The following is a 12475-nucleotide window of genomic DNA, read 5'->3' on the forward strand; positions in this document are numbered from 1 at the left end:
CACTTTCCTGTTCACTCCTCTCCACTCTATAATATTCTCCCCCCTCTCTCTAACCATAAACACCACACTATCACAAACTTAACTCAACAAAAAACACCCCACAATCTAACCATCAACAAACATACCAAACTTTCTTTCTTTCTTTCTTCTTGCTTTCTTTTCTTTCTTTCTTTCTTTCTTTCTTTCTTACTTTCTCTCTCTCTCTCTGCACCCCCTCTTTTTCTCTTTTTCTCTCTCTTTCTCCCCTCACTTTCTCTTTCTCTCTCATTTTTCTCCCCCTCTCTTTCTCTCTCCCTCTCTCTCTTTCTCTTTCTTATTCTCTCTATTTTCTACCCCCTTCTTTTCTCTCTCTTATTCTCTCTTCTTTATTTTTCTCCCCCTCTCTTTCTCGCTCCCTCTCTCTCCCCCTCTCTCTCTCTCTCTTCTCTCCTCTCTCTCTCTCTCTTCATCTCTCTCTTTTTCTCTTTCTTTCTTTTCTCCCCTCTCTTTCTCTTTCTCTCTCTCTTATTCTCTCTCTCTTATTTTTCTCCCTCTCGCTCTCTCTCTCTCTCTCTCTTCATCTCTCTCTCTCTCTCCCTCTCTCTCTCTCTCCCTCTCCCTCCCTCTCTTCACATCTCTCTCTCCCTCTCCCTCTCTCTCTCTTCATCTCTCTCTCTCTCTCCCCCTTCTCCCCTCTTTTTTTCTCTCTCTCTTTCTCCCCCCTCCCCTCTCCCCCTCTCTCTTATTCTCCCCCCTCTCTCTCTTCATCTCTCTCTCTCCCTTCTCCCCTCTCTTTTTCTCTCTCTCTTTCTCCCCCCCTCCCCCTTCCCCCTCTCTCTTATTCTCCCCCCTCTCTCTCCCCCTCTCTCTCTTCATCTCTCTCTCTTCCTTCTCCCCTCTCTTTCTCTCTCTTATTCTCTCTCTCTCTCTTTTTCTCCCCCGAGTAGTTTGTAGCGTTTTGATCATGAGAATAGAAAACCTAGTCAGTGAACATTGTAATATAACCAACATTTCAGTATGTTTCTTCTTAGTAAATAGTCTCATTTCCTTTTACAGCAGCCTGTACATATACATATTATAGGCCTGTACACTCCAGCCGGATACACCATTGTATTTTGTATTCACACTGCAACATGTAGAAGTGTTATTATTGCGCTTGATCTCAGCAGTAATATTAACTGCGATGCAGAATGCTCCTACTTAGATCTCAGAAGCCCCAATGCGACAGAGCAATGAAAACAGACCATTTTTAATATATCAAATAAATGGACCTGCACCCAGCCACTGATGGTAATAACATTTATACATTTATTTCTTACTAAAACTCATATTCCTACAAAACTACACGCTGGATTCTGGTGATATTATTTATTAAACCAGTGGGATTTTATTGATTTCATCAAGTACTAACTCCTCTGGTCCATCAGTTTGTCTCTTATCAATGAATGGGCTGTATATTCAGTCACCAGTTGCATGAAAAAAAAGTGGTAAAGCTTCTTCCTTCCTTCTCTCTCTCTCTTTTTTCTTTCTCTCTCTCTTTCTGTCTCTCTTTCTCTCTCTCTCTTTCTTATTGCCCTCATCTTCCTTCTTCCTTCCTTCCTCTTCCTTCCTTCCTTCCTTCCTTCCTTCCTTCCTTCTTCCTATATCTTTTTCTCTCTCTCCTATTATCTTTACCTTTCTTTCTTTCTTTCTTTCTTTCTTTCTTTCTTTCTTTCTTTCTTTCTTTCTTTCTTTCTTTCTTTCTTTCTTTCTTTCTTTCTTTCTTTCTTTCTCTTTCTTTCTCGCTCTCTCTTTCTTTCTCTCTCTCTTTCTCTCTCTCTCGCTCTTTCTCCTTCTCCTTCCTTCCTTCTTTATTCTATTTCTCTATTATCCTATCTCTTTCTTTTTCTCTCGTTTTCTCTCTCTCCTCTTTCTTTCTTTCTTTCTTTCTTTCTTTCTTTCTTTCTTTCTTTCTTTCTTTCTTTCTTTCTTTCTTTCTTTCTTTCTTTCTTCCTCTTTCTTTCTTTCTTTCTTCCTTTCTTTCTTTCTTTCTTTCTTTCTTTCTTTTCTTTCTTTCTTTCTTTCTTTCTTTCTTTCTTTCTTTCTTTCTTTCTTTCTTTCTTTCTTTCTTTCTTTCTTTCTTTCTTCTTTCTCTCTCCCTCTCTCTCTTTCTTTCTTTGTTTCTTTCTTGCTCTCTCTCTCTCTTTCTCTTTTAGTTCTTTCTTTCTCTCGCTCTTTCTCATTCTCCTTCCTTCCTTCTTTATTCTCTTTCTCTATTATTCTATATCTCTTTCTTTTTCTCTCGTTTTCTCTATCTCCTCTTTCTTTCTTTCTTTCTTTCTTTCTTTCTTTCTTTCTTTCTTTCTTTCTTTCTTTCTTTCTTTCTTTCTTTCTTTCTTTCTTTCTTTCTTTCTTTCTTTCTTTCTTTCTCTTGCTCTTTCTCATTCTCCTTCCTTCCTTCTTTATTCTCTTTCTCTATGATTCTATATCTCTTTCTTTTTCTCTCGTTTTCTCTTTCTTTCTTTCTTTCTTTCTTTCTTTCTTTCTTTCTTTCTTTCTTTCTTTCTTTCTTTCTTTCTTTCTTTCTTTCTTTCTTTCTTTCTTTCTTTCTTTCTTTCTTTCTCCAGTGAAGTAAAGCGTTACCTTTTCTACATACTCAGCATTGTGCAAAGCTGGTAATTGTTATCTTTCTACCCCGACAATTGCTGTATGAAGTGCAGTCCTGCAGAACACAATATACTGGGGGCTTGAATAAAGCATAAGGAAGAAGGTGAGGGGGGATAAGAGTGAGAGTTTGAAACTGAGAGACTCTTAATCATTCAGTCGAGGCAAATTCAAACACACAGAGGAGAAGATGCTAAATTAACAGCGCTTTTTACATAGAGCCCAAATAAAACTGTAATCAGCGACGCGTTACTTTTCATTAAGCGACTTTGACAGCAGCATATTCAGCCTCGACAAGGGAACAGGAGCGGGGAAATAAACTGCTCTCAGAGCTCGAGTCATAAGATAATTCCTTAAGCTCCATTAACAACTCTTAGCCGCAGGAAATGGTTCCCCTGAAAACATCTCCAAATCTAAAAGCTTTATCGACCTCTCAAACCTCTGCTGATGCTTCCATTTTTTCCTAACTTAAGGGATAGGCGTCCAGCAAGGTAATAGACTTTGACACAAAACATTCTCCACTATGGGAAACCAGATCCTTTAAATGATATTTAAAAGGCAGCCAATTATTTTCTTTTCTTTTCTTTTTCTCCCAGGGAGCCTCAGGAGGACACATACATGTCATTAATGTCACAGAGGTTGCTATTCCTTGATTCTCTAAGCAGCCTTGACCAGTGGAAAAATATGGTAATGGTTGTAACTGAAAAACTATGCTTAATGATATTCTTATTAACATGCAGAGGCTTTATTAGCAATGTATATATTTGATGATCTAATGAGATGGTGGTGTAGGTCAATTCATGAAAAAAAAAAACTGGCAGCAGAATGTCACTGTCATATTGTAGCATGCTCTGGCAATAAATTAGGGTTTCATGGCTGCTATTAAATAACAAGGAGAGCCATAAAAATATATTGCATATTTGTTCAGCTGTTTTATTTATGACACATCAGTAGAAAAAAATAAAACCTTAGGCATGGTGTATGATAGCTAGCATGCCTTATAAAAGTTTATGGAGACAGTAACCCTCCTTCATGTAATACATGGAATCTTAAATACTAGTAAGTGGACACAGAGTTAATGAAGGTAGAGTATGACAAGTTGTTTCATGTAAGAACAGTTGGGATTTTCTTTTTGGTTTATATGCTAATACTATATTTATTTTTAGATCGCTTTTAGCAAGAAGCACTTTGGCTGTTTGGCTTTCTTGGCTGCATAAGACATATTGGGGCTGATTTACTAAAACCTCTGGTGCAGCTGTGCAGGGTAGCCAATCAGCTTCTAACTTCAGCTTGTTCAATTAAGCTTTGACAATTAAGCCTGCAAGCTGATTGGTTACCCGCGATTCTGCCAGCAATTCCCAAATCGCTGAAAATCGCGGGACTCACTTGCGATTCCCGTTACTTTCAATGGCACCCCATTCATGCTACAAGTCGGGCAACAATCACGACAAAATCGCACCGCAACTGGAGTGCTACTGAAAGTAACGGGATTGCAAGCGTGTCCCAAGATTTGTGGCGATTTGGGAATTGTGGGCAGAATTGCGGCAATTTCACCTGCGATCTGGAACTCTAAGGTGTGAATGGAGCCTAAATCAATTCTTTTGTTTACATACATTTGCAGTTGATTGTAAGGCTGCAGTCCATCCATGTTCTAGGGTATGTATTATATATTCATTTATGTATTTATTTATTACACCTGTTTTATATGGTGCCCACATTTACACAATGTTTTACCTATTGTACATTCATATCCCTGGTTGTTACAAATGGCCTCATTCTATTTCCAGTTTGATGACTTGTTGTAACTTTTGGGTTTGGAATCCAACTTTTTACATAGGGCAATCTCTGGAAGGTTTCCTAATTCTGAATGGGTAACCAATGCAGGTTCCAATGCAGTGGGTTATAAGCAGAAATGTTTCTCCTCACTTCATTTTCTGAAAGACCTATGTCCATCTTTGGTCACTCCTAGGGCTTGTTCACATGGGATGGGATGTACCATACCAAACACCAATGCAGGGCTGTGTTTACCCACACGAGGATGCACAGCTGTTCCAATTCACGCACTCCTATCGATGTCAAAAAGGACACACCTTACACACAATTGCTGATATATACTGTATATGTACTATATTACCAAAAGTATTGGGGTGCCTGCCTTTACACACACATGAACTTTAGTCTGTAGAGTTCAATATTGAGTTGGCCCACCCTTTGCAGCTATAACAGCTTCAACTCTTCTGGGAAGGCTGTCCACAAGGTTTAGGAGTGTGTCTATGGGAATGTTTTACCATTCTTCCAGAAGCGCATTTGTGAGGTCAGGCACTGATGATGGATGAGAAGGCTCTATTTCATCCCAAAGGTGTTCTATTGGGTTGAGGTCAGGACTCAAGTTCCTCCAACCCAAACCCACTCATCCATGTCTTTATGGACCTTGTTTGTACACTGGTGCACAGTCATGTTGGAACAGGAAGGGGTCATCTTGGTATGCTGACGCCTTAAGAGTTCCTTCACTGAAACTAAGGGGCCAAGCCCAACCCCTGAAAAACAACCCTACCCTATAATCCCCCCTCCACTAAATGATTTGGACCAGTGCAGAAAGCAAGGTCCATAAAGACATGCATAAGAGAGTTTGGGGTGGAGGGACTTGACTAGCTTACACAGAGACCTGACCTCAACCCGATAGAGCACCTTTGGGATGAATTAGAGTGGGGAGTGTGAACGAGGCCTTCTAGTTCACATCAGTGCCTGACCTCACAAATGCACTTCTGTAAAAAAGGTCAAGCATTCCCATAGACACACTCCTAAACCTTGTGGAAAGCCTACCCAGAAGAGTTAAAGCTGTTATGGCTGCAAAGGGTGGGCCAACTCAATATTGAACCCTACGGACTAGGACTGGAATGCCATTAAAGTTCATGTGCGTATAAAGGCAGGCATCCCAATACTTCTGGTAATATACTCTGTATATATATATATATATATATATATATATACCTGTGTATATATACATTTCTCCTCTGAGCTTCCTCTTGAAATTTCCCCACATATAAAATGCATATTATGTGCACACCAACGCATGCACTATGGAGTAAATGATTCCTTAGTGTTAGCAATGCATTAATATTAAAGTGTTTGTAAAACCTTATATAAGTCAGCATTAGGTTCCTTTTTTATACATCAGGACCCCTTTTTACCTCACCATCTTGAAGGTTCAGTATTTTTGGAGCAATCGTTTTGGTTGACTTTAAGGAATTACACGTCATATTCTCTAATAAATACAAGTATAAACCATTGTGAGGCCTCCATAAACACTGATAATTTTATAAAAACTAGCTATAATGGTAGTGTATTTATAACCTGCAGTTATTATGCCCCTTTCACATGGGGATGACTCAGATTAAATCAGCAGGGGATCTGTCCGGTGATCCCCTGCTGATCAGAGCAGAGTATGCAGATGACAGGTTCATGTCTGCTCAGTTTATGCAGAGCAGACATGGACAGAGTTTGCTCTGCTTTATGGACGGTTGGGTGTAAGCAGACTCAGCTGTCCATTTCCACTCAATTGTCTTCTGATTTGATCCAGCTAGATGGAAGCGGACGGATTCCCTTTTATTTATTTTTTACTTCACTGGATCGAATTGGAGCCAGTCCACAGGGCTGAATGGAGGGTCTGATCAGGTCTGCTTGAAAAACTGGCAGGCAGACCTGATCAGACCCTTCATAATAAAGGGGCCTCATACACTAGAAATGTTTACTAATGGAAATCTGAAAATGAAAAGTTATAATTCTTTTTCTCCTGATTCTTCTCACAGTGACCATTTTCACTAAGGGCAGAGGAATCCATCTCTCTTTATTTCCTGGAACTCTGGCTCTGCCTCATGGAAGATGTGATAGTGCACATGACCCGAGGAAGGAGATCCTGATGATGTATCCTTCCCAGCATGAACCTGTGAAGCCAGGGATACATCATCAGTGCCTCACTCAACTAGTGGAAAATCAGTAAATGTAAGTATAAGCAAAACACGTTTCTTAAAATAGAAGTGAGGGATTTCAACAAAGTAAACTTACATACCCACTTAGATGGATGCAGCGTCGACGTCTTGCTGCCTCTGTCGAACGCCGAATCTACACAGAGAACTGGGTGTTCAAAGACCATTGATTGCACAGTTCTCGGATTTGCTCTAAACACAGATCGGTTACTGTCAGTCGCCTCTCTGTGCTCTGCCCCTCCAGCGCTCACTGGACTGCAGGACTCTTTAGGGCGCGGAAGCGGCTGGCTCAGGCTCTCAATGGCGTGCTGAGAGGCTGAGCCAGCTGCAGGTCAGGCATCTCAGTGGATCCTGACAATAATGGACTGGCTCTGTGACATCAGCTGACAGTAGACTTTAGCCCGCTGTCGACTAAATCTGGGTCACAGGAGTGCATAAGTAAGTTCACCCCTGTGACCCACAGGTCAAGTATGGCTCAAAGAGCTTTGGCTGTTCTTCTCCTTTAAACTAATGACTTTAAGAATATTTTATATCAGCATGCAGAGCTACATGCTTATGTTACTTTTAGTTAAATGGTAGTGAAGGTCTGCTTCAAAAAATTGGGGGCCTCAGAAATTAAATTCCCCTGTTGCAAGGAGCATGCGTGGCTCTCGTTGATGGCTTCTTGCAAAACTAAGGATGGGATATCAGTGAGGGAACTGACATGATAAAATAGTTGACCCTCCTTACTCCTGTTTGAATATCTGCTTTGGTGCTGCAAACCAAAGCTGGCCAAACACTAGTAGATTTTTGAACTAGAGTTTGTGTAGCACCCTCCAAAGTAGGTGCTAGAGAGAGAGAGTATAGTTTTTGATCTTTTCTGCTTACCAGAGAGATTGCCAGGTAAATCTATATTGCTCTTTGCCTACCAGAGAGCAGCTAGTGAGGTCTGCTCATGGTGCTCTGGTGCAGTTCAGTTAGTCTAAAGTGTTTCACACTGGTCCAATAGGGAGGCATATTGGACAATGATAGGAAACCTGATAAATGAGTGCATAGGCATTTAGGACAACCCTGGTGATTGGCAGAGGAAAGTGCCTCAGTGCATGCTGGGATACTGTAAAAAAGGCCAAGGGCACATGTGCTCAGGGTCTTTCAGCTAGAGAATAGGGTCCCAGAGGGAGGGGGCAGCTGCCCCTCTTTTGTAGAATTTGCCTATGCGGCCTCAGGTCAATCTGAGGGCCGGAGAGTCAGAGAGGAGCTGAACCTGGAGGTTCTGCAGAGCTGACTGGAAGGGAGACACTGGAAAGGATCTGATTATGCATTTGGTGAGAATAGATCTGTGTCATGGGGCCTATCCTGAAAGGACCATCCCTTCAGCTAGAAGAGTCAGTGGATGGGTGTCAGTCAAGGGGATGCTAGAGAGTATCCTGAAGATGATGTAGTTGCATCAAGTCTGCTGCTAGAGAGAGCAAGAAGACTTAATTTCTCCATACAAGTGGCAGTATGGTTAAAGCAATGTGTCTGCTTCCACAAATAACCTGGTGAGGCCAAGTGAGAGTTGTCCTTATCAACTGTAAATAGTTGGAGTATCCCACTATTGCCTTCTCCCATCGAAGTTCCACAATAAATATAAAACCATAACCCATGGACTGTTTATTGAGTAACGAGCCACTGTGAGTAAGGATGGATGTGTGAACTGTCCCTAAGTGACTGTCTGCAGGTAATCAGAGAAGACCCAAGAAGTCATCATACAGCAAGCCCTACGGGGACAGTACTACATTTCTATAAGCACAAAAATTCTCATTGGTACATTCAATGACATGGCGAATGTCATGTGAAAGTATTTTTTTTTTTAAGTTTGCTTTTAACATTAGATTATGGAATGAATGGACTTATTGGTCTTTACCCAATTAAACACCAATCAGGGATCATACAGGCAGTCAGGTGGGGTAGGGGCGGTGAAAACAGATGCCATGGTTTTACCACCCCCAGCCACCCACCGACAAAACAGCCTGACAGGACTGTACACATGCCCCTTACTTTGCAGCCACACCATTTTTCACTCAGGCTGCTGAGTTTGACAGGTGGCACTGCCCATTGAGATCAATGGGGCCACACCACAAGCCAGATGCTTGGCACACAGTTGCAGAGTAACCCCGCAATGTAAAATTGCCATTCCACAAATAAAAAAGTAAAAAAAAAAAAAAAAAAAAAGAAAACAGGCATTAGTAGTCAGAAGTAGCAGCTGTTGCTATACCACCCTTTAAAAGCAATAGTCTGAAAAAAAAAAACCCATTAGAAATTTGTTAGTTTGAGAAACCTTTTCCACCTTCTCCATCAACACTTCTTTACCTTTACCTCTACTTCGTCCTCCACTGCCTTCACCCACTATATCAATCACTGCCCAGGAAATAAATAAGATTGATTCAATTTGTGATGAAATCTCCACTCTACACTCTACTCTCTCCCCCACTTAACACCCCACGTCAACAGGTATAATCAACACTCTCATTATTTAAATCTGCTACCATAGGCAAAGTTGCTAAACTCCTTTCTAACATCCACCTAACCACCTGTCCCCTGGACCCTATTCCTTCACATATACTACGGTCACCCTCTGACTCTATCCTAAACTCTCTAACCCACATCTTCAATCTCTCCCTCTCTTCCGGCATCTTCCCCAACGCTCTAAAACATGCACTGTTCACCCCCATACTTAAAAAGCCATCCTTGGACCCTACCAATCCTAACAATCTATGACTTATCTCCTCGCTCCCCTTTTCCTCTAAACTCCTCGAATGCCTGGTTTACAACCAACTGAGTGACCACCTCATTAAGAATAACCTTCTTGATCTCCTTCAGTCTGGATTTTACCCTCAACACTCCATGGAAACTGCTCTTTTAAAAATCACAAATGACTTACTAACAGCAAAATACAGTTGACACTATTCTGTACTACTACTTCTGGATCTTTCGGCTGCCTTTGATATGGTTGACCACCCCCTCCCACTCAAAAAAACTGCACTTGTTTGGTCTCCATGACCGTGCTCTTCACTGGCTGTCATCCTACCTATTCCACTGCACCTTCAGTGTCACTTAAAGTTCTACTTTCTCGTCTCCTTTTTCTTTCCCGTCTCCAAGGTTCTGTTCCTGGACCTCTCTTATTTTCAATCTACACCTCCTCCCTGGGTCAGCCTCCCATGGCTTTCATAATCATTTCTACGCTGACGACACCCAAATCTATCTCTCCACCCCTCAGCTCACTCCATCAGTCTCCTCACGCATCACTAACTTACTAACAGACATATCAGCCTGGATGTCCAAAACTGAGCTCATAATATTTCCTCCCCCAGGTGCCTTCTCCCCTGACTTCTCTGTCAAGAGCAATGGCACAACCATCCACCCATCCCCCCATGCCAGGGTATTAGGTGTTATCCTTGACTCTGAACTCTCTTTTCAGCCCCACATCAAATCACTTTCCAATGCTTGCCGCCTCAACCTCCGCAACATCTCTAAAATATGTCCCTTCCTAACCAATGAAACCACAAAGCTCTTGATTCACTCCCTGCTTATCTCTGTCCTCGACTACTGCAACTCCCTTCTTATTGGCTTATCTTTATATATGCTATTCCCCCTTCAGTCCGTCATGAATGCTGCTGCCAGACTCATCCACTTTACAAACCGTTTGCTCCATCTTTCTGCCAATCCCTCCATTGGCTCCCACTCACCCAACGAATTAAATTCAAAATACTAACAATAGCTTACAAAGCTATCCACAACTCTGCCCCCAGCTACATCACTAATCTAGTTTCAAAATACCAACCAAATCGTCCTCTCCATTCCTCCCAAGACCTCCTGCTCTCTAGCTCCCTCGTCACCTCCTCCCATACTCGCCTCCAGGACTTTTCCTGAACCTCTCCCATCCTTTGGAATTCCCTACCCCAATCTATCCAACTCTATCCACTTTTAGGCGATCCCTGAAAACTTTTCTCTTCAGAGAAGCCTATCCTGCCCCCACCTAAACTCTGTTCTTTAATTCTCTTCATCAGCTCACCCCTTACAGTTATTACCTTTTGTATCACTTGACCCTCCCTCTTAGGTTATAAGCTCTAACCAGCAGGGATCTCTGATTCCTCCTGTATTTAATTGTATTGTAACTGTAGTGTCTTCCCTAACATTGTAAAGCGCTATGCAAACTGTTGGCGCTATATAAATCCTGTATAATAATATTAAAACTAAAAATAATACGTTTTCCCAAAATTATATTGATATATCTAAATAAATCTAAACACACACACATACACAAACACACACATACACAGACTTCCAATGATTTACTAAAAGATTAGGGCTTAGGTACATTTAACCAGATCATTGTAGTGAGTTAATGTGGGTTATGTTGCATATTAACGTGTGCAGTGAAAAGGCAGCCCATTCATAACAAAATAGGTTGCCTTACTGCAACACATACAAATAGGCATAATAACTGGACTGCAAAAAAAACACATAATAATAGATATTATGAATGGGCAACCAATAAATAAACAACAGACCAAAATACTAACTAATGTTTTTTTTTTTTTTTTGGACGATGCTGCCCTTTACTGTCATTTTGGAATGGCACTGCAACACGCCAACCCAAGGTCTGTGTGTTGTATTAACACAAATTTTACAGTGAGTTGCCAGAACACATAAATATGATTGGATCCTGAGTGATTATTCACTTATCAAAGCTTATCACAGTTGAAGCTGTGTTCACTTTGAATACCCACCCTTGTGCAAGGGAAGCTCAAAAATAAGATTTTTTTTTCTTGCGCACAATTGGATGAATAAAGCAAGCACAGCTATAAATTATTCAGCAAGCTAGGCAAACATTCACTTTGCCAAGTGAATAGTTTCTACTATAGTAAATCAACCCTGTATGCAACGCTGAAAAATAAAGATATCAACCCTATCTTTCTTGTTTCGGTGCATTAATCAAGTAAGGAATTCCTTGTTTTGTTTTGAAAGTATGTAATAGTACGCAACTGAGATAGCTCTTTTAACCTCTGCAAAAGGTTTTCCTTTGATTTATGTACTTCCTATGCTACTACTTGTTTTAAGATAAGTGTGCTTCTACATGTTTTTTTAGGCTTTATACAAAAAGTTCAAGCAGCATAAAGTTTTTTTTTTATATATAGTATAATTTAAACATGGGGTATATTGGCTTTCAAATTCACCGTTCTTCATCAATTATTTGCCCAGAATTCAGCAGGCAACACTTATCCTTATGACACGTATGACTAAGGCCACACACACCTACACAGGTTGAATTGGATGGACTATTGTCTTTATTCAACCTCACCTACTATGTAACTATCCTTATATTATTTTATAAAGCTCATTCACTGTACATTCTTTGAATATTGGCATAACACTCAATGGGTGAAAATAACATTCCCTCAGAATAACCAGTATTTAACAAAGTTTGTTATAATCCTTGCAATGTACAGAGATCACCCAGAGGGGAATATTTTTTTCTCAACAAAAGTGGAGTTACGCTTTAAGCTTGCTAAATCCTCAGTGTCTTACATGTGATCATGTTTTTAACATGTGCTTCAAGCTCCCTGTTTCCCTGCCTTATTCCAGTACCTGGACCTGCATCTTAGCCCTGCCAGCTTGTTTGAATTTCCTTGTTGACAATTTTAAATCGGATTTTGACTACCCTCAGAACTCTGCCTTTCTATCAGCCACAAGTACCTATTCGCTGTGCTTAGTTCATGCTTGCACCGGCAGGTGAGCCAGGCACTATAGCATTGTGTATAAGATCTGGGGGCAGCGGAGTCCCAGTAAGCCTGCTTGCCTTATGGGAAAGGGGGCTACTATAATTGAAGAACACAGTAGCCAAC

At 40.9% G+C, this 12475-nt stretch overlaps 1 protein-coding gene across 3 annotated transcripts in view; it reads left to right on the plus strand.

Annotated features, from left to right (window-relative positions):
• Nucleotides 1-12475, plus strand: part of IRX4 (iroquois homeobox 4) — a 121183-nt gene that overhangs the window by 50447 nt on the left and 58261 nt on the right. The window lies entirely within an intron of this gene.

This window comes from Pelophylax lessonae (assembly GCF_965119305.1).
Source record: "Pelophylax lessonae genome assembly, chromosome: 5".
NCBI classification, from domain to species: Eukaryota; Metazoa; Chordata; class Amphibia; order Anura; family Ranidae; genus Pelophylax; species Pelophylax lessonae.